This window comes from Lynx rufus, unplaced genomic scaffold, assembly GCF_022079265.1.
Source record: "Lynx rufus isolate CCGP_SWC_20201006 ecotype Redwood Valley unplaced genomic scaffold, mLynRuf1.p SCAF_4, whole genome shotgun sequence".
Classification (NCBI taxonomy): domain Eukaryota; kingdom Metazoa; phylum Chordata; class Mammalia; order Carnivora; family Felidae; genus Lynx; species Lynx rufus.
Window position 1 is genome coordinate 2,618,670 of NW_025814856.1, and position 18,424 is coordinate 2,637,093.

The 18,424-nt window shown below is 55.6% G+C and overlaps 1 protein-coding gene and 1 long non-coding RNA gene across 9 annotated transcripts in view; one reads left to right on the plus strand and one right to left on the minus strand.

Annotated features, from left to right (window-relative positions):
- KDM4B (lysine demethylase 4B) overlaps window positions 1–18,424 on the plus strand; it is a 135,715-nt gene that overhangs the window by 19,991 nt on the left and 97,300 nt on the right. For 3 of the 8 annotated variants that reach the window (XM_047095740.1, XM_047095741.1, XM_047095742.1), the window contains exon 1: window positions 15,126–15,263. The gene's annotated coding sequence lies outside the window, so the exon portion shown is untranslated. Of the gene's footprint in view, window positions 1–15,047; window positions 15,264–18,424 lie in introns of those variants that run through there. The other 5 variants (XM_047095737.1, XM_047095738.1, XM_047095744.1 and 2 more) reach the window with 4 other exon arrangements.
- Window positions 15,132–18,392, minus strand: LOC124523819 (uncharacterized). Its single transcript, XR_006965107.1, has 3 exons — window positions 18,054–18,392; window positions 16,406–17,407; window positions 15,132–15,643 (listed from the first exon to the last, which is right to left on the minus strand). It is a non-coding gene; the product is annotated as an uncharacterized LOC124523819 (long non-coding RNA).

Sequence of the window (18,424 nt, forward strand, 5' to 3'; positions counted from 1 at the left end):
TTGCTTTGCTTTGTCAAGGTTGCTTTGGCTATTCGGGGTCTTTTGTGGTCCCGTATAAATTCTAGGATTGTTTATTCTAGCTCTGTGAAGAACGCCGGTGGTATTTTGGTAGGGCTCGCGGTGAATGCGTAGATGGCTTTGGGTAGTATTGACATGTTAACGGTATTTATTCTTCCAACCCATGAGCACGGGATGTCTTTCCATTTCTGTTGCGTCGTCTTCAGTTTCTTTCCTCAGTGTTTTATAGTTTTCAGAGCACAGGTCTTTTACCTGTTGGTTGGTTGGTCGGTTGGGTTTCCTCCTACATATCTTACGGTTTTTGGTACAGTCGTAAATGGGATTTATTGCTCAGTTCCCGTTCCTGCTGCTTCATCATCGGTGTATAGAAATGCAACAGATTTCTGTACGTTGATTTTGCATCCTGTGACCTTGCTGAACTCATGGATCAGTTCTGGCAGTTTTTTGGTGGAGTCTTCCAGGTTTTCTATAGAGCGTCGTGTCATCTGCAGCTAGCGCGAGTTTGACTTCTTCCTTGCTGATTTGGATGTGTCTTATCTCTTTTTGTTGTCTGATTGCTGAGGCTTGGGCCTCTAGTGCTGCGTTGAATCACAGTGATGAGAGTGGACATCCCTGTCTCGTTCCTGACCGTAGGACGGTGTCTGTTTATTGGAACTGTTTAATCCGTCCACGTTCGTTCGTTCGTTCATTCATCTCTCTGTCGTCTTTTTTTAAAACTATCTTTTTTTTTTAAGTTTATTTATTTTGAGAGAGAGAGAGAGAGAGAGAGAGAGAGAGAGAGAAAGCGTGAGCAGGGGAGGGGCAGAGAGAGAGGGAGAGAGAGAATCCCCAGCAGGCTTCTTGTTCTCAGCACAGAGCCTGATGCAGGGCTCGATCTCCCGAACCGCGACATGACCTGAGCCTACCTTGTCAGACGTTCGACTGGCTGAGCCACCCAGGCGTCCCCTCTATCTGTTTTTAAAGTAGGCTCCCCGCCCAACGTGGGGCTTGAGTTCACAACCCCGAGATTAAGAGCCACACGCCCTCCTGACTGAGCCCGCCGGGCGCCCCTAATCCATCCACGTTTAATGTCATTATTGATGTGGTTGGAGTTCCGTCTGTTACTTTCCTTTTGTTTTCTGTCTCGTCTTTGGTTCCTCTCCTTTACTGCCTTCTTTGGCGTGAAGTGAATGTTTTCCAGTGTGATGTTTTAATGCCCAGAACGGTTGTTCTCACTTTACGTTTTGAAGTATGTTCCGCTGTTGGCTGTCGCTCTTCTCAGATACATCTTATCAGAATTCCCGGTAGGATTTGAAGCAAATCGATGCTGATTTCTTTCGCCCTGAGCTTCCTTAGGATTAAGCTCACACGGTCCGTGAAAGAGCCTGGGGGGCCCAGGGGCGCTCCTGTGCCCGTCCGTCTGCCCGCGTGGCGTCCGTCGTTCGTCCGTTCCTCCTCGCCCTCGGTGAGACGAGCGTGACAGAGCCCTCGCGGGACCGTCGCACGGGAAAGTGTCCGCGAGGTCCTGCCCCCTCCGGCCCGGGCTTGGGAGGCCCCGACGCTGCGTCATCACCCTCTCTGTGGTTTTGGCCTCTTCTCCGTTGCCCCGTCTAAGCTGACTGGTTGGTGGCTCTGATGCTGTCCCAGGGTTCCAGATCTGGGTCAGCGCGTCGCGCCCACTCGCAGGCAGGCAGGCAGGCCGGTCTTGGGTGTAAGGCGGGCCCGGCGGTGAACCCGGAGACCGGTCTGCGGCAGGTGACGCGGGCGGTCCCAGCGTTCTGGATACATTCAGGCGGGGCTCCGAAGTGGTGGGCGAGCTCTGATGTGTTCATTTTCCAGGGTGCTGGGTTTTTTACGCGGCACCTTTATGAAGTAGATTTCCCGGGCCGTCCGCTCACCCTTTGAAAGCGCGTCATTCTGAGGCCCCTGGGGGGCTCAGTCGGTTAGGCCTCCGGCTCTTGGTGTGGCCTCAGAACACGGTCTTACGGTTTGCGGGTTCGAGCCCCGTATCAGGCTCTGCGCTGCCGCTGTGGAGCCTGCCTGGGATGCTCTCTCTCCCCCTTCTCAAGGCTCGTCCCCTGCTCGCTCTCTCTCTGCCTCTCTCAAAAGAAAGAAACTTACACAAAAATTAAATCGACAGAATGTGTATTTTTGGGAGAGAGAGTGAGCGTGCGCGAGCAGGGGAGGCGCAGAGAGAGAGGGGACGGAGAAGCTGACGCAGGCTCTGTGCCGGCAGCAGAGAGCCCGACGCGGGGCTCGAACTCACAAACCGCGAGATCATGACCTGAGCCGAAGCGGGACACTTCCGTGACTGAGCCACCCGGGCGCCCCAGGCTCGCGGTACTTTAAATGTGAATTAGGTAGAGCGGGTACTCTAATGGTTTGGCTGAAGGCTTACTCCCAGGACTTGGTTCTTGTCTCCCTGGATGGACCAGCCAGTTGAGCTGCTGGAGGGCGGGGTCCTCTGGGTCCCAGGCACAGCTCTGCACGTGGGCTCCAAGTACGCTTTGGTCTTACAAAGGTCAGCGCGAGTATTCCCACTGGAGGCACAAGTCTGGGTGGGTTGCGAATTCCCCCGGACCCTACCACCCTGGATCTTGGCCCCGGCTCTCCGGGTCATTGCCGTGTCCGGTGGACTGTGTCTTTCCGTTCCCCTGACCGCACGCGCCTTCGTTTTTGTTGGGGCGTGTGTGCTTTTCTCCTCGGATTCCGTGGATTCTTTTCTCTTTAAGCGTCACTGCAGTGAGCGTCCTGGCTGCTGGTTCTTCGAGGTGGGCTTGTGAGTGCGGGCGCTTGGAGCGTGGACGCCTTTTATATCTTGAGGTGGGTGGCTCGTTTGTCCCCGGGAAGGCGGTCGGGGTCGGTGCTCCCACGGTGGCTGGAGGTTCTCGTCATACGGACGGCAGCCCCAGCTTCCGTCTGTCCTTGTCATCTGTCACCTCCCAGTCGCCTCTTTTTTGAATTACCGGTTCGTAGCCGCTGCCCACCTGTTAAACTGGCGCGCTTGTGTTTTTTCTTGACTCGCAACGGGAGTTCTCAAACCGTTTGATATCTTTGAACCGGGCCATTCTCGGGTGGGGTGGGGAGGGGGTGTCCCGGGCACCGTGGGGTCTGAGCAGCATTCCTGGCCCCACCCGCTGGATGCCAGGAGCCCCCCAGTGTGGCAGCCACAGATGTCGCCAGATGTCGTCTGGGGGCAGGATCGCCTCCGGTTGAGAAAAGCATCTTATAATAACCTTTCCTGCATTAGGGCTGTTAGCACCCTTTTGTGTCACACATTTTTTTTTGTTTTTTTTTCTCAGCTTCCCATTTATCTTTCAGCTTTATTTTTGATGTGTTGGTACATAGAATCTTTGCAAGTTTATTGCCAGATTTGTCTTTTCCTCTAAAGTTCCTGGTCTTGTGACCTGCTTGGAGAGGTCTCCCGCTCCCCCCGCCCCTCACTAAGATTATAAAAACGTTGGCCAGCGTCTCCCTCCTTGGACTCTTGGGACGTTCACGAAGGCCCGCAGTCTGGAGGCTACGGGGCAGGGGAGCGCCGGGGCTTTCACGCGTCTCCCTGCTGGTGGGCTCGGCCCCCCTTGTGCTTGCGGCGTGGCCTCAGACAAGTCACTCCGCCTCCCCGTGCCTCAGTTTCCTCCTCCGTGAAATGGGCTGCGGTCGCAGTACCCGCTTCCCAGGGTCGGGGCCGGTCAGACGTGCCGGGCGTTTAGAGCCGTGCCGGCACCGGGGTTAACTGTGCCCTCTGCGTCGGCCCTTCCCCCCTGCTGTCATCTCACCCCACCGTGGGCTCCGAGGGACGGCCCAGAGCGGACTCCAGAAGGAGGGTGGGGCTCGGGGAGGCCAGCGAACCTGTCCAGACTCACCGGGGCCGGAAGGGAGGAGCAGGGCCTCTCTGGGCACATGACTCGTGTACCTGCGCATGGCCCAGCCCCGGCCCCACCCGCTGCCCACGCACAGTCACAGGGCACGTTTGTGGAGACCTAGGAAGATTGTTTGGTTAATGATTATGGTTTTACGTGGTGACTTACGGAACACCTGAGACCTCTGCGTGTGAATAAAGAAAGGGCTGGTGTTCCGAGCCTCTGCTGGGCCTCTCTGGCTGTGCAGGGAGCTTGCTCGGGGGTCCCCGAGGAAGCTGGCATCCGGCCCTCTCTCTGCGTGGCTCCAGCCCCTTGCCCGTGGCCGTGGGCCAGGCGGACAGGTGGCCTTTGTCCGCGCTGCTTCCCGGACCCCGTGGAGCCGAGTGGAGACGTAGGTGGGCTGGCTAGACCCCGTGTTTGCTCCTGACGCGCGAAGCAGGTGCCTGCAGCCGAGTCCGCGGCTCTCCCAGCTCCAGGCCTCCTGCCCAAGCACTCCCGCCTGTGGTTACTTTTCCAACCCGGGTGCTTCCTCTTTAATTTTTGCCGTGAACGTTTTTAGAGGCAGATTTTCAGATTTACGGAAAAGTTGCAAGAATAACGCAAAGAATTCCGGGATGCGTTTCTCCCGAGTGTGAACGTTTCACTCGTCTGCTCTGTTCCTCCTCTCTCTCTCTCTCTTTCTCTCCCCCCCTCTCCCTCTCCCTCTCCCTCTCCCTCTCCCTCTCCCTCTCCCTCTCCCTCTCCCTCTCCCTCTCCCTCTCCCTCTCCCTCTGCACTTTCCCTGAGCTGTTTCAGAGAGATGCCCCTTTACCTCGAAATACTTCCGTGTTCAGTTCTTCCAGACAAGACAATCTGTCTTCCCGACAACTTGTCAAAATCAGGAAATTAATTCTCGAAATTCTCAAGAGAGAGTCTGGGATCCCACACCGTGTTCAGTTGTCAGACTGGTTTTGTTTCCTTTAACCTGGAACCGTTCCTGAGTGTGTTTGGAGTTCATGACTTTGACCTTTGGGAGAAGACAGGCTGGTTATCCTGTGGGATGTCCCTCAATGTGGGTTTGTCTGACGCTTCCTCCCCGTTACGTACTTTTGGCAGGAACATCCCACAAGTGACCTTCTGTCCTTCTTTGTACGTTGTATCCGGAGGCCCCTGGGGTCAGTGTGTTGCATGTCTGGTGATACTCACCTCCATCTCTGGGGTAAGGAGGGATCTCTGTCCTAAAGTTACTACTTTTCCAATTCGCACTTGGTAAGTTTCTCGCGGGGAGATAGTCTGAGACCACGTGGACGCCTCTCACTCCTCCAGCGTCCACTGTCGGTCTTAGCGGCCCTTGTTGACTCTGGCCAAAGGAGGATTGATTCCATCGTTCCTTTTGCATTCGCTGATTGGTTTTCCGCCGTAAGGACAAGCTGTCTCTTCTTCCCCGTTTGTTTGTTTATATCCGTGTGGGCTCATGGATTCTTACCCGATTCAGTAGGTTGTGATCCGGTGCCGTCATTATGTGTTTGGTTGCCCCAGCGGTCCCAAATTTATCCAGAGGAAGAGCCGCTCGAGGTGGCTCGTTGTGTCCCTTGGCATGTCCTCGCCGTTCCGTGCGTGCTTCCTAACTTTGGGACACAGTGGGTGTCCCCGGCCCGTCCTGTGCTCTCCCTGCCCCTCCTCTGGGGTCGACCACTTCTCCACGGAGCCTTGTTCTTCTTGTGGACGGTGCCGTTCAGAAACCAAGATCTGGGTGTTTCCTGTGCTCATTGTCTGTGCTTCTCGGCCCTCTCGTTGGCCAAAGCTGGGAATGATTACCCATGTGCGTGTATTGGCATTCCGATGATACGTATGTGTATATCACACACACACACGTTTCTACTTCTGGCATACGCACATATCCACGCCGGTGCCCGGGGGTTCACGTTGAGATTTCCAGGCCCAGTGCCCCCCCCACAGGCTCCTTGCTGTCTTCTGCGTTCCTACGTTATAACCCCCTCTCTGTCAGCAAGAACTCGGCCTCATCACCAGCTGTAAGAGAAGCCTGTGGAGTAGAAGTTAATAATTCGTTGGATCTTTTATTTCCAAGGCATATGGTTGCAAAATTGTGGTTTTTTGAAAATGTTTGTTTATTTTGAGAGGGAGAGAGAGAGCACGAGTGGGGAGGGTCAGAGAGAGAGAGGGAGAGAGAGAACATCCCAAGCAGGCTCTGCACCGTCAGCACAGAGCCTGACGCGGGGCACGAACCCACAAACCGCGAGATTGTGACCTGAGCTGAAGTCGGACACTTAACCCACTGAGCCACCCGGGCGCCCCTTAAATTTTTTTTTTTAATGTTTGTTTATTTTTGAGAGAGACAGACAGACAGACATAGTGCAAGCTAGGGAGGGGCAGAGAGAGAGGGAGACACAGAATCTGAAGCAGGCTCCAGGCTCCGAGCTGTCAGCACAGAGCCAGACGCGGGGCTCGAACCCACGAACCGCGAGATCGTGACCTGAGCCGAAACCAATAGTTGGACGTTTAACTGACTGAACCACCCAGGCGCCCCCAAAATTGTGTTTAAAAGTGGCCCGGGTTAGTCTTCCTTTTTTCTTTACTGTGGTTCTATTATTTACCTGAAATCTGGCTTGTGTTTATTTGTAGTATTTGTTAGAGAATTCCTCCCCGTCCCCAACTCTTGTTGATTTCATTCATTCACTCATTCATTCATCCAGGAGGCGGGACGTTAGCAGGACTGTGCAGAAAGACGTCTGGAGACAGATGCCACCCCTCCTTGCAGGGAATGATCTCAGTCGTTTCTGGCTTATCCTTCCACTGCCCCTCAAAAGAGCAGACGTGTGTGTCGTCTCCTATCCCCACCTTTTTCACGTTAAGTGTGGCACGGTAAACTTGAACTCTGCGCTTTTCACTGAAGGGCGTATCCTGGAAGCCTCTTCACCTGGCCATGGCGGCGTCCTCTTCTGCGCACAGCCGCGTGGTGTCCACCGTGGGGCGCGGCACACTTATTTCAGCCTCCCCTGTGTCTGGGCGTTTAGGTTGTTTCCAGTGTCTTACAGTTGTAAACGGCGCTGCAGCGAAAGCCCTGGCATATAGGTGCTTTTGTATTCGTGGGAGAGCATCTTCGGGGTGAATTTCTAGCAGCGAGATCGCTGAGCCAGAAGTGAAGCGTAGATGTGTTTCGTCAGCTTCTGCCCAGTTCGCTTCCAGAGGGTAGTATGGGTTTACTCCCATCGGCCCTGTGGGATGACAGGTCTGGTCCCCCCAGCCTTACCAGCAGGATGTGCCGTGTGGTTTTAATTAGCATTTCGGGAACGATGAGGGAGGCTGAACAGTATTTAACATGTCAGAGACCATTTTTACATCTTTTCTGTGAACTGCCTGTTCATACTTTTAACCCCCTTTTAAAATGTTTTAAATTTTTATTTATTTATTTTTAATGTTTGTTCATTTCTGAGACAGAGGGAGACAGAGCACGAGTGGGGGAGGGGCAGAGAGAGAGGGAGACACAGAATCCGAAGCAGGCTCCGGGCTCCGAGCTGTCAGCACAGAGCCCGACACGAGTCTCGAACTCGTAAACTGTGAGATCATGTCTGAGCCGAAGTCGGATGCTCGACCAGCTGAGCCACCCAGGTGTACCTTTTCCACCCCTTTTTATTTTATTTTATTTTATTTAAAAAAAAAATTTTTTTTTTCAACGTTTATTTATTTTTTGGGACAGAGAGAGACAGAGCATGAACGGGCGAGGGGCAGAGAGAGAGGGAGACACAGAATCGGAAACAGGCTCCAGGCTCTGAGCCATCAGCCCAGAGCCCGACGCGGGGCTTGAACTCACGGACCGCGAGATCGTGACCTGAGCCGAAGTCGGACGCTTAACCGACTGTGCCACCCAGGCGCCCCTCCACCCCTTTTTAAATGGGATTTCTTGCTTTTCCTTGTAAAACTCTCACATACATTAGGGAGGTTAGCCACGAGCCCTTTGTGGTATTTTTATAAATATTTGTTCTGAGTTTCACCAGTTGCATTTTGACTTTTTATTTTTTTATTAAAAAAAATTTTTTTAATGTTTATTTATTTTTGAGAGAGAGAGACAGAGTGTGAGCAGGGGAGGGGCAGAGAGAGAGGGAGACACAGAATCTGAAACAGGCTCCAGGCTCCGAGCTGTCAGCACAGAGCCCGACACGGGCTCGAACTCACAGACCGTGAGATCATGACCTGAGCCAAAGTTGGACGCTTAACTGACTGAGTCCCTCAGGTGCCCCTTTTTAATTAAAAAAAAAAAAAAATTTTTTTTAAATGTTTATTTATTTTTGAGAGAGACAGAGACGAAATGTGAGTGGGTTAGGGGCACAGAGAGAGCACGCGTTTTGACCTTTTAATGGGGGGTTTTTTGTTTTTGTTTATTTGCCCTGAAGCAGTATGTGTGTTTTGAAATAATTTTTGATATAGTAGAGTTTATGGATCTTTCTTTTTCTATCGTGTCTGGATTTGGAGTCCTAATTGGAAAGGCTTTTCGGTGCTGAGTTGGCGGGGGACTCTGCGTGTTTTTTTCCAGCACTCGTGTGGTCACCTGCTTTTCATGCAGACCCCTCATCCATTGGGATGTACTGTCTGACTGCCTTTTCCTAAAGGGCTGCGCAGTTGACCCAGCACCGTTGATTGAAAGTCCATCCTTACCCAGTGCTTCGAGATGTTACCCTTGTCTCCCTCCCTGATCTGTGGCCCCTAGCCGCCGGAGGAGGTCACCGTTGAGAAAGACACGTACGAGCACGCTCGCTCCTTTCCAACATGTGAAGTGCGTGCCGTGGGTCCCGCAGAACAGGGCCGATCACCTCCAGGCATCTCACAGCTCGGGGCACCAGGCCAGAAACTTCCCAGGCCCTGGCGCTTCCTCAGAAGTCTGTATTTAGCAAACCCCCCCCCCCCCAGGTGCCAAGGTGTTGGCTGCCTTTCATGCTCCAGACCCTGCAGAGGAGGGTCCTGTAGAGGCGTCTGGGCGAACGGGGAGGCCGTGGGTCCTGAACGTAAAGGCAGCTGGTTGGTAGGAGGTGGGCGTTTTCTAAAAAAGAGGTGTGGCCAGGTTCCCCTTCAGAGACCCCCCGCACGGCCACTGGGAGCCCAGGTCGGTGAGGGTGTCTTGCCACCCCACGTGTCATCAGATCTGCCCGCTTTCCCCGAGGGAGCCTCTGTTTTCCTTTTTTTAAAGTTTATTTTGAGAGAGAGCGAGAGCGCATGGGAGAGGGGCAGAGAGAGAGGGAGAGAGAGAGTCCCAAGCAGGCTCGAGCCTGATTGTCAGCACAGAGCCTGACTTGGGGCTCGAACCCCAGACAGCGAGATCGTGCCCTGAGCTGAAATCAAGAGTTGGATGCTTTTTGTTTTTTTGGAAATAAATACTATTTTGTAAAAATGTTTATTTTTGAGAGAGAGAGCACAAGCAGGGAAGGGGCAGAGAGAAGTGGGGGCAGAGATCCAGCACTGACAGCAGAAAGCCCAATGTGGAGCTCGAACCCACAAATCATGAGATTATGACCTGAGCTGAAGTTGACGCTGAAAAACGACTGAGCCACCCAGGTGCCCCAGGCTGAGTGAGCCCGTAACAAGTGCCATTTGTAGAGGGCTTACAGTGTGCCGGGGACTCCTTTAAGTGCTTATGTCGGTTGCCTTATTTAAGCCCCCACTACTGCATGAGTAGGGCATTAACATGGTGACCCCACTTTACAGATGAGGAAACTGAGGCCCAGTTAGGAACTTGCCCCAGCTCACATGACTGGAGCTTGGCCCAGGCCTTTGGAGCCTGTGGTTGTCCCCAGGACACCACCATGCTCTCCAGGGAGAAAGTTGGTGAAAACGGAGGACAGAGTGTGAAAAGTGCCATCATTTCAGGAACAGGCCCCGACTGCCCTGTTACCACTTTCTCTGGGGTTTTGGCCTCCTTTTTCCTCCCTTGCTCTGTGGCTGCGGTGTTGGTGTTGCCTCTGGAAACCGTTGCCTAATCCGTGGTCACAGAGGTTAATTCACGTGTCGTCTTCTCAGCGTTTTATCGATTGAGCTCTTGCGTTTCGACCTAGGATCAATTTTGAGGTGAGTTTTGCATGTGGTGTGAGGTAGGGGTTCACCCTCGTTCTTTCTCGCACGGGTGTCCAGTTGTTGAAAAGAGTGTTCTTTCCCCTTCGAATGGTCTTTGCAGCTCCTGGAAAATCCGCTCGCTTTACAAGTGCAGATTTATTTCCGGGGGCGGCTGGGTGCCTCAGTCGGTTGAGTGTCCGCCTCTCGACGGCTCAGGTCACGACCTCGCGGTTTATGAGATCAAGCCTGCTTTGGATCCTCTGTCCCCCTCTGTCTCTGCCCCTCCCCTGCTCATGCTCGAGCGCTCTCTCTCTTTCGCACAAGAAATAGACAATTAAGACACAAGTGTGGATTTATTTCTGGACTGTCGATCTCCGTGTCCGTCCTCGTGCTGGTGCCACACTGTCTAGTTTACTGTTAAGTTTTGTCATCCTGAGTTGTGTCTGCTGTTGGGGGTGGGCAGTAAGGAAGGTAATGTGGTTCTGACGTCTCCACGTAACGAGACCAGACCCTTCCTCGTCAGGATCCACACAGCCTGGGGCGCCCGCCACGTCCCTGACTGAGCCATCACGACGTCCACGGTTGGGTTGCAGCGTCCTTCAGGATATGGAGGGTTTGGTGCGAGGCTGTGTGAGTAAGAGGGTCTTTGGCCAGTATGGGAAGATCGATGAGACGTGTCGCTTCCTGGCCTCTTGCAGACAGGAAGGAGCTGAAACTTGGGTTCGGCAGCCTGGGTCTTCCGTGGGTCCTGAAACTAGCTTGCAGTGTGGTGTCAGCTTGCTTTTCTTCGCTTATCGGTCTGGATCTTTTTACAGCCACTCTCTTCTTCCAGCTCAAACCTGCTGTGCAGCGAGCTTCAGAGGACAGAGGTAAAGGTTGGCTTTTTTTTTTTTTTTTTTTGAGTTTTTATTTGGAAACAATTTTAGACGGATTGAAATGTTACAAAGACAGCATCGAGAGTTCTCGGGTACTTTTCAGCCACCTCCCCGCTGCTAGCATGGAACATAACTGCAGAATAACCCACACGAAGCAGGCAGCGCAGAGCAAGGGTATTTACCAAACCACGGCCTTTATTTGGATTCCGCCAGCTGTCACACGCGTGTCCCCGTTCTGCCCCAGAGCCCCACCCGGGACCCTGTATCGCGTTGAGCCGTCACACCTCCGGCCCTTCGGGGCTGGGACCGTTTCCGTCTTTGCCGATCTCTTGTGACCTCGATGCTTTTGGAGAACGCTGGTCGGGGATCCCGCGGGACGTCCCTCAACTTGCCTCGTGCCCGGTGTTCTCTGGGGTTCGGATGCAGGTGACGCGGTGTGGGACAGGCTGCGTTCTCTGTGCCGCCAGCCGCTGTGTCTCTTTGCCGGTGGGTGACGTCAGCCCCCATCCCACGGTTATGGTGGTGCCGCCGCCCCCCGGGAGTCTGCAGGGAAGGGTGCTGCTTTTCCCTTCGGGACTTTGAGACTGTGCAGATGCCTTGTGTCCTCTCACACCTGTGCCCGTCCGTGGCGGCACCTGCTGGGCGTCTCCCTGCGCTGGTTTTTACCGTGACTTCGTATTACTCCGGCTGCTCCCCCATCTGTGAATTGGAATTCTCTTGCGGAAGAGGGCGGCCCCTTCTGCCTCATTTGCGCCATGTTTTGAATTTTGCGCCAGTGAACATTGAGGAGCATTTATTCTGTCCTGCGCGTTGTAGTCCGGCACCGTCACCATTCTGTCGCCTCAGTTGCCCTTGGCTCTGGCCATTGGGCGCTCCTCGACTGGGGTCCTGTGTCCTTCCTTCGTGACCACGCCCTCTAGGGAGGGTTGCCTTCCTTCCTGCTCCTCCGAGGTGCTGGAGATGCTCTCTCGGCTCACCTTGTACATTTCCTGCCTCAGCCCCGGAATAGGACACCTCTCCACGTTGGAGAATGGTATTTGAGAACGGTGAGCTGGGTGTCGGGGCCTCTCCTGTCAGTCGACAGAGCTCGGAAATGGGAATCCGAACCCACGCATGCCTCCGTGCGCGCCTGTGTTTATTTCTGCGTCCATCTGTCTGTATATGTACGTTGTTCAGAAAGCCGGAGTTCATACTGATCTGACGATTGTGTGTTCAGGTCGGTGGACCTTCTGAGGCTTTGGGGGTCTCCCTGTCTTGTGAGGGGCACGAATAGCCCCTGTAGGCTTGGGTGGAGAGCAGGGGATGCCAGGCCCCTTTTGAGGGCCACCTGGGGCTTGTGGCCGTGGACGAGCAGGCAGAGTTGGGCGTCCGGTCCTCCTGGCCAGGTAGCTGAATGAGTAGGTGAGGGCTCCCTTCCCATCTGGCCCGGAGGCTGCCCAGTCAGCGCTCTGCCTCCCAAAACCCGGGCCCAGCTCCAGGGCACGAATGGGCAGTGTGGTCTGGTGTGGGCCAGCCCTCCAGACCTACCCTGAGGGTCAGCCCCGGACAGCTGAGAGCTGGTAGGACCAGGGGACTCAGGGGTTCCTTACCCAGCCAAGCGGGGGGTTCCCCAGAGAGGCCACCAGGTGGTGGCAGTCCCTAATGCCTCAGCCTTGAGGTGCAGCTGGCTTTCCCTGTTTCCTGCTGCTGCTTCCTGGCCCCGCCTGCCTGCCCTTTGCGGGGGGGGGGGGGGGGATGGGGGGGGTGAAGCGAACACCACCCAGCCTGCTGCTTCAGCCTCTGCGTGCCCGCGGTCAGAGTACCAGCCTCTTCCAGTGGTCAGATTGTGCCTTTTTAAAGGAGGGATGGTCAGACGGTGCCTTTTAGGGACAGCGATGTCTGATGTCTCAGGTCGCCACTGCAGGCTCTTACCTTGTTGCAACCGGACTCCCCTCCCGGGTTCTATTCTTAGCGCCCCAGATTTCCCGGGGCCCACAGTGAGGTCAGCGGCTGGGCCGGGCCAGCCTGGGCAACAGGAAGCATCAAACCCAGCCTGCCTGGCCCGGGCCTTTCTGTTTTGTTTTTCTTTAAAAACGTTACTTAGACTTTATTTTTTTAAAGCATCTTGCTGGGACAGAGAAATTGAGAGTGCTCCCCTCACCCCACGCGGTCTCCCCACTGGGACCTCCTCTCAGGCTGGAGCATTTGTTGCAGTTAATGAACCAATGTTGATACATTCTTAGTAAGTAAAGTCCGCACTCTGTTCAGCTCCATGCTCCGTGACAGTTTCGAGAGGCCCGGGCAGGGGTTTTCTAGAAGGCCCTTCCTTGGGTGCGTCTCCGGCTTTTCTCATAGTGAGACTGGGGCGATGGGTTTAGGGAGGAGGACCCCCTGAGTGAAGCGCCCTCCCTCTGACACCAGCCCGGGGGTGCGTGCTGTCACCGCGGTGTTGGCCATGGTCCCCCGGCTGAGGTGGGCCGTCCGGTGTCTCCACTGTAAGCTCACTCCCTTCCCTGTTCCCATGCTGTCCTGTTTGGGAGGCTGTCACTGTGCCCAGCCCACGCTTCAGGGCCCTGAGGCCAGGCTCTGGCATCCCAGCACCTCCAGGGTGGCTGCTGGCCAGCCGTGTGGGGGCGGGGGGGGGGGGGTGGTAGGGGACGCGGCCCCTGAAGGAGCAGTGGAGGTGGGTGGGCCTGGCCCCTTGGTCACTGTGGACATGGGTCAGGGTGGACAGAGGCTGTCTTTGGGCTGTGGCCACAGAACTGGGGCCCGACCCCGGCCTCCCAGCTCGGGGGTCAGTGCCATTGTCCCCCGGAGCAGGAGGGTAGTAGGACCCATGGTCTTGGTGGCCTGGCAGCGCTGGGTCTGTCCAGCTGAGAACCACGGGCCCCGGTTGGTGGTCTCTGCCTTTCAGACCACGTGCTGGTGGGTGTGGCCCATGCCCAGCTTGGGAACAGCCCGTGCAGAGACCGTCACGAGCGAGGAGGGAGACACGTGATCCCCTTGACACAGGAGCAAAAAAGCCCGAGGCCAGCAGCTCGCGGCCTAGAGTCCGCTCGGTCAGTGGAAGTGAAGAGATCTCTCCACGCCCCTGAAATGCGGGAAATGCACACAGAAGCCACCGTGTGAGTGTCCCTGTGCCGCTGTAACGGGGAACCACGCTTCGTGACTGAAAACCGCGCACACCGATGCCCCCGATCGGGAGGGCAGGATGCGGGCATGGGTGTCACGGGGCTGCCGCCGAGGCGTGGGCAGGGCTGGCTCCGTCCGGTGGCTCCGGCGGGAGTCCGTTGTTTGCCTGTGCGGCTTCGAGGGGCACCACCTTCCTCCTTCCCAGGGTGACGGTGCGGCCTCTGCTCCTGTTGTCGTGTCGCCTTCTCTGACCCTCCTGCTCCGCCCGTGACCCAGGGTCATCTTCCCGCCTGAAGGTCCTTAACCTGCAGAGTCCCCAGGTTGCAGGGATGAGGGCTTGAGGGCGTGGACATCCTGGGGGCTGCGCTCTGCCAGCCACACCTCCAGGGAGGGGTCCTCACACTTGAGCCTTGCCTCCGGCAGGTGCTAGCGGGGCTGTGGAGGGGGAGGCAACTGCGCGGGGCGCAGGCGCAGGCCGGGAGGCCTCGGCAGTTTATTTACCTTGCCCAGAAGAGGGGCGCAGCCCGAGGTCGGGCAGTCCCACAGCTTGACGCTTTCAACCCAGGGGTCTGACCTGGGAAGAGACCATGTGATCTGTTTAATGGGGTCGTGCTCAGGAATTTAAAAAACCCGACAAAAATAAGAGAAAACGTGGGAGCATCTGGGAGAGCTGATAGCCCGGGTTATCCAAGGTGCCGGGGCTACCCCGAAGGTTGGGCGTCTTGTCCTGTGTCCACTCAATAGTGTTGGGGTGTCTCTGTGCCCAGCGGTGCATTCACTGGCTCGGACCCTGCCCTCCGAGGGTCTTGGCCCCGTACAGCCCCTGCTCTGTCCTCTGCCTGTGCTCTCCGCCTGCCGGGGGTGTCATCACTGGTCGCCAGACATACGTGTTGTCCCTGTGACTCTCCTCCTTGGAGGGGTGCCTTTCTGACTGGGGGGCTTTGGAGGAGGCAGAACTTCTTATAAACCTCTGAGGAGCTGCCTGAATCTTAAGGTTTCCAGAAGCTCCTTTGGTTTAATTTGATTGTCTCATGGAGCCCTCGCTTCGTCAGCTACTGATTTTTAGGGGCTGAGCCTAAAACGGGCAGTTGTTGCAGGACTTCAATGGGGAAAGTGCTTACAGCTATGATTTTACTGTTCTTGCAAATTGGCAAGGATTTGGAAATGTCTGGGTAAAGGCAGTATCCTTGGGCTACACGCAGCTGTTAGGAGTAGAGTCTGGAATTGAGATTTAAGCATGCAATCCGTTCATCGTGCTTTTATTTTGTGCACCGTAGGAACCATCACCCTTGCCGGGACCTGATAGAAACCCCTGCCAGCTACGGGGCACCTGTCCTCCGCGGCCTTGGCTCTCCAGTACGACCGGGACTTTGAAGTAAGTGCTCGGGCCCTAGGCCCAGGTGGCCACAGGAGAGCGAGGCACTGAAGGCCGCGGCTCCCCCCGGGGCAGCCCGTCAGGCCTGCACGCACGCTGGGAGAAGGCGGCTGCTGTTTGGCCCTGAGTTCGGGGGTGTCCGGGGCCCGGGAGCCTTTGCACAGAGGAGCCCAGGACCCTCGGGGTGGCCCTGCTGGCCGCTCCTCCTCTAGTCCGGCGCTCACGTCTGCGCTCCCGTCCTTCGCGTCCGAGTGACAGTGCCGCGCCTTGCCATGGCGCATTTCGGGGGACGCGGGCGTTGCCCCGCTTGAGCTGCCCCATCTGCGTCGTGTGGATCAGGACCTGGCTCATCCAGGGGCACGTTCACCCCAAACCACGCCCTGCAGGAAATGGTGACCAGTCACAGTGGAGAAGTGGGGGGGGGGGGGCTCTAAAAATGGAGAATTACTTTAAAATACTTTTTTTTTAATGTTTATTTATTTCTGAGAGAGAGGGAGAGAGGAGGGGGGGAAGGACAGAGAGAAAAGGAGAGAGAGAATCTGTGCTGTCCGTGCAGAGCCCGACGTGGGGCTCAAACTCCCCAACCGCAAGATCACGCCCTGAGCTGAAATTGAGAGTCGGGTGCCTAACTGACTGAGCCACCCAGGTGCCCCTTAAAATGCCGTTTTTAGAAAAAAACGTTTCTTTATTTTGAGAGAGAGTGTGCACATACCTCACATGTGCGAGAGACAGAGGGAGAGAGAGAATCCCAAGCGGGCTCCTCACTGTCAGCACAGAGCCTGACATGGGGCTCGATCCCACAAACTGTGAGCTCATGAGCTGAACCGAAATCAATAGTCAGATGCCTAACGACAGAGCTACCCAGGTGCCCCTTTAAGATATCTTTTGGGCTGTTGTATACCTAGGTGACTCCGTCGATTAAGTGTCCAACTTCGACACAGGTCACGATCTCGCCGTTTGTGGGTTCGAGCCCCACGTCGGGCTCTGTGCCGACAGCTCGGAGCCTGGAGCCTGCTTCTGAGTCTGTGTCTCCCTCTCTCTCTGCCCCTCCCCCACTCACACTGTCTGTCTGTCTCTCTCCTCCCCCTCTCTCAACAAATAAATAAACATTAAAAAATTACGAATACAATACGATAAAATACCTTGAAAAGAATCGCATTGCCCAGCTGCTGCGGGTGTTCACTCCGGGCATTCTGCCTCCTCCTGTACTTTTCTAATAAACCCGGGACAGAGGGTTTTAAAGAGGTGGCCTCAGATGGTGGGCCAATGGTGGGCTCGTAAGAGATTGAACAACCTCATCATCTCCCGGCTCACATCTACAGAGCGGGTGTGGCCTGTGAGGGGTGACCGGCGGCAGGGGGTTGGCCAGTGTGGGGCGAACAGTCCTGTGTGCTCCTGGCCATCCCACGGTGGCTTTCCCTGGTGCCCCGAGAATGGCTACCTCGTGTTCAGTGTTGGGCTCCCAGGCCGTGTAGCTAATTGGGCCAAGCGTGGTCTGGAGTGTGGCTTTTTCTGCTCTGTCGTGATTTAGGAAATCAGGGAGGTGGGCAGTGGAACTCAGGTCCCCCGTAGGAGAGGTGAAGAAAAGGTTTTGTTGCTTAAGGGTTGGACTTCAGGCATCTGGGGGTGGGGTCAGCTGACTGGTCGGTGGACCGATCTGGCCCTCTGCCTGTTTTTGCAAGTAAAGTTTTATTGGCACACAGAGTGCGGCGTGCCTGGACAGATCGCCTCTGTCAGCTCGAGCTCGAGAATGGAGAGTCGAGCTCGAGAATGTAGGTGGGAATATTCACCGTGTGATCCTGTACAGAAAAGGTGTGTCGGCCTTGGTCTGGGTCAGTTTGTCCCTTGCCGGGGCCAGATGGGCCAGGCCTTCGTGCACGGGTTCGGAAACGATCTGCTCTGTGTCTCCGAAGGCATTGCTTTTACTCTTCAAGCTTGCGCTTTGTCGGAAGACGGCCAGATCTCCAAAACGTGGCCATCTCTTTGTACCCAGATCAGTGTGGCATGCTCTGTGTGCGTGCCTCGTTCCGTGCGGTTAGATTAACCTTTAGTGGTCCCTCGCTGCGGTCATCCTGACCTGCCCTCTCCCTCGATCAGCCCATTTTGTAGCTGAAGAAACTGAGCGCCACGACTGAAAAGGTTCCCTGGCGGGGGGGGGGGGGGGGGGGGAGACGTGAATTTAGACTCCTGGTTCCTTCTTCCAAAAGGCCTGGGGCGTTCAGGGAGATTAGAATCCTTGAGAGAAAGCAGACCAGTTCCCTGCGGTGTGGCAGGTCCCCAGCAGGCTACCTTGGGCTTTGCAAAAATTCGTCCTTAGGGAGACAGAATTCACATACCGTAACAGTCACCCTTTAAAGTGTACGATACGGTGATTTTTATTTAAATTTTTAAATTTTATTATATATTTTTAAACGTTACTTATTTTTGAGAGAGAGCACAAGTGGGGGAGTGGCTGAGAGAAGGGGCGACTCAGCATCCGAAGCAGGCTCCAGGCTCTGAGCCGTCAGCACAGAGCCTGACGCGGGGCTCGAACCCTTGAGGCCTGAGATCATGACCTGAGCAGAAGTCAGACACTTAACCGCCTGAGCCACCCAGGCGCCCCAGTACGGTGATTTTTTAGTATGTATGCAGAGCTAGGCAACCATCTGATTCTAGGGCGTTGTATCCCCCCAGAAAGAAACCCCTCCTATGATGTAAACCCGTGCGTGAAGCAGTCACTGTCCCTCCCCCTCCCCTGGCCCCCACGAGTCCCCTTCCTGTCCCTGGATGGGCCCGTTCTGGACGTCTCACCCACGCGGACTCACACCCCGCTTGGCCTCTCGGGTGTCTGGTTCCCTCCCTGAGCGTCACGTGTCCGGGGTCCGTCCTTGGGGCGGCGGGGGGGGGGGGGGGGGAGGCGCCTCGCTCCGGCTCCTGGCTGATCGCGTTCCCACGCGTGGGGGACACACCGGGTGTAGCCGTTCATCAGTCGATGGGTATCTTGGTTCTTTCCCCTTTGGGGGTGATGCGAACGATGCTGCCGTGAACGTTCACTACAGGTTTCTGTGCCGACGTGTGTTTTGTTTTTCTTGGGTGGACACTGGGCGTGGGGTTGCTGGGTCACGTGGTCCCAGCCCTTGCGTCACCTTTTCAGTTACTGCCACGCTGCATTCCACAGTGGC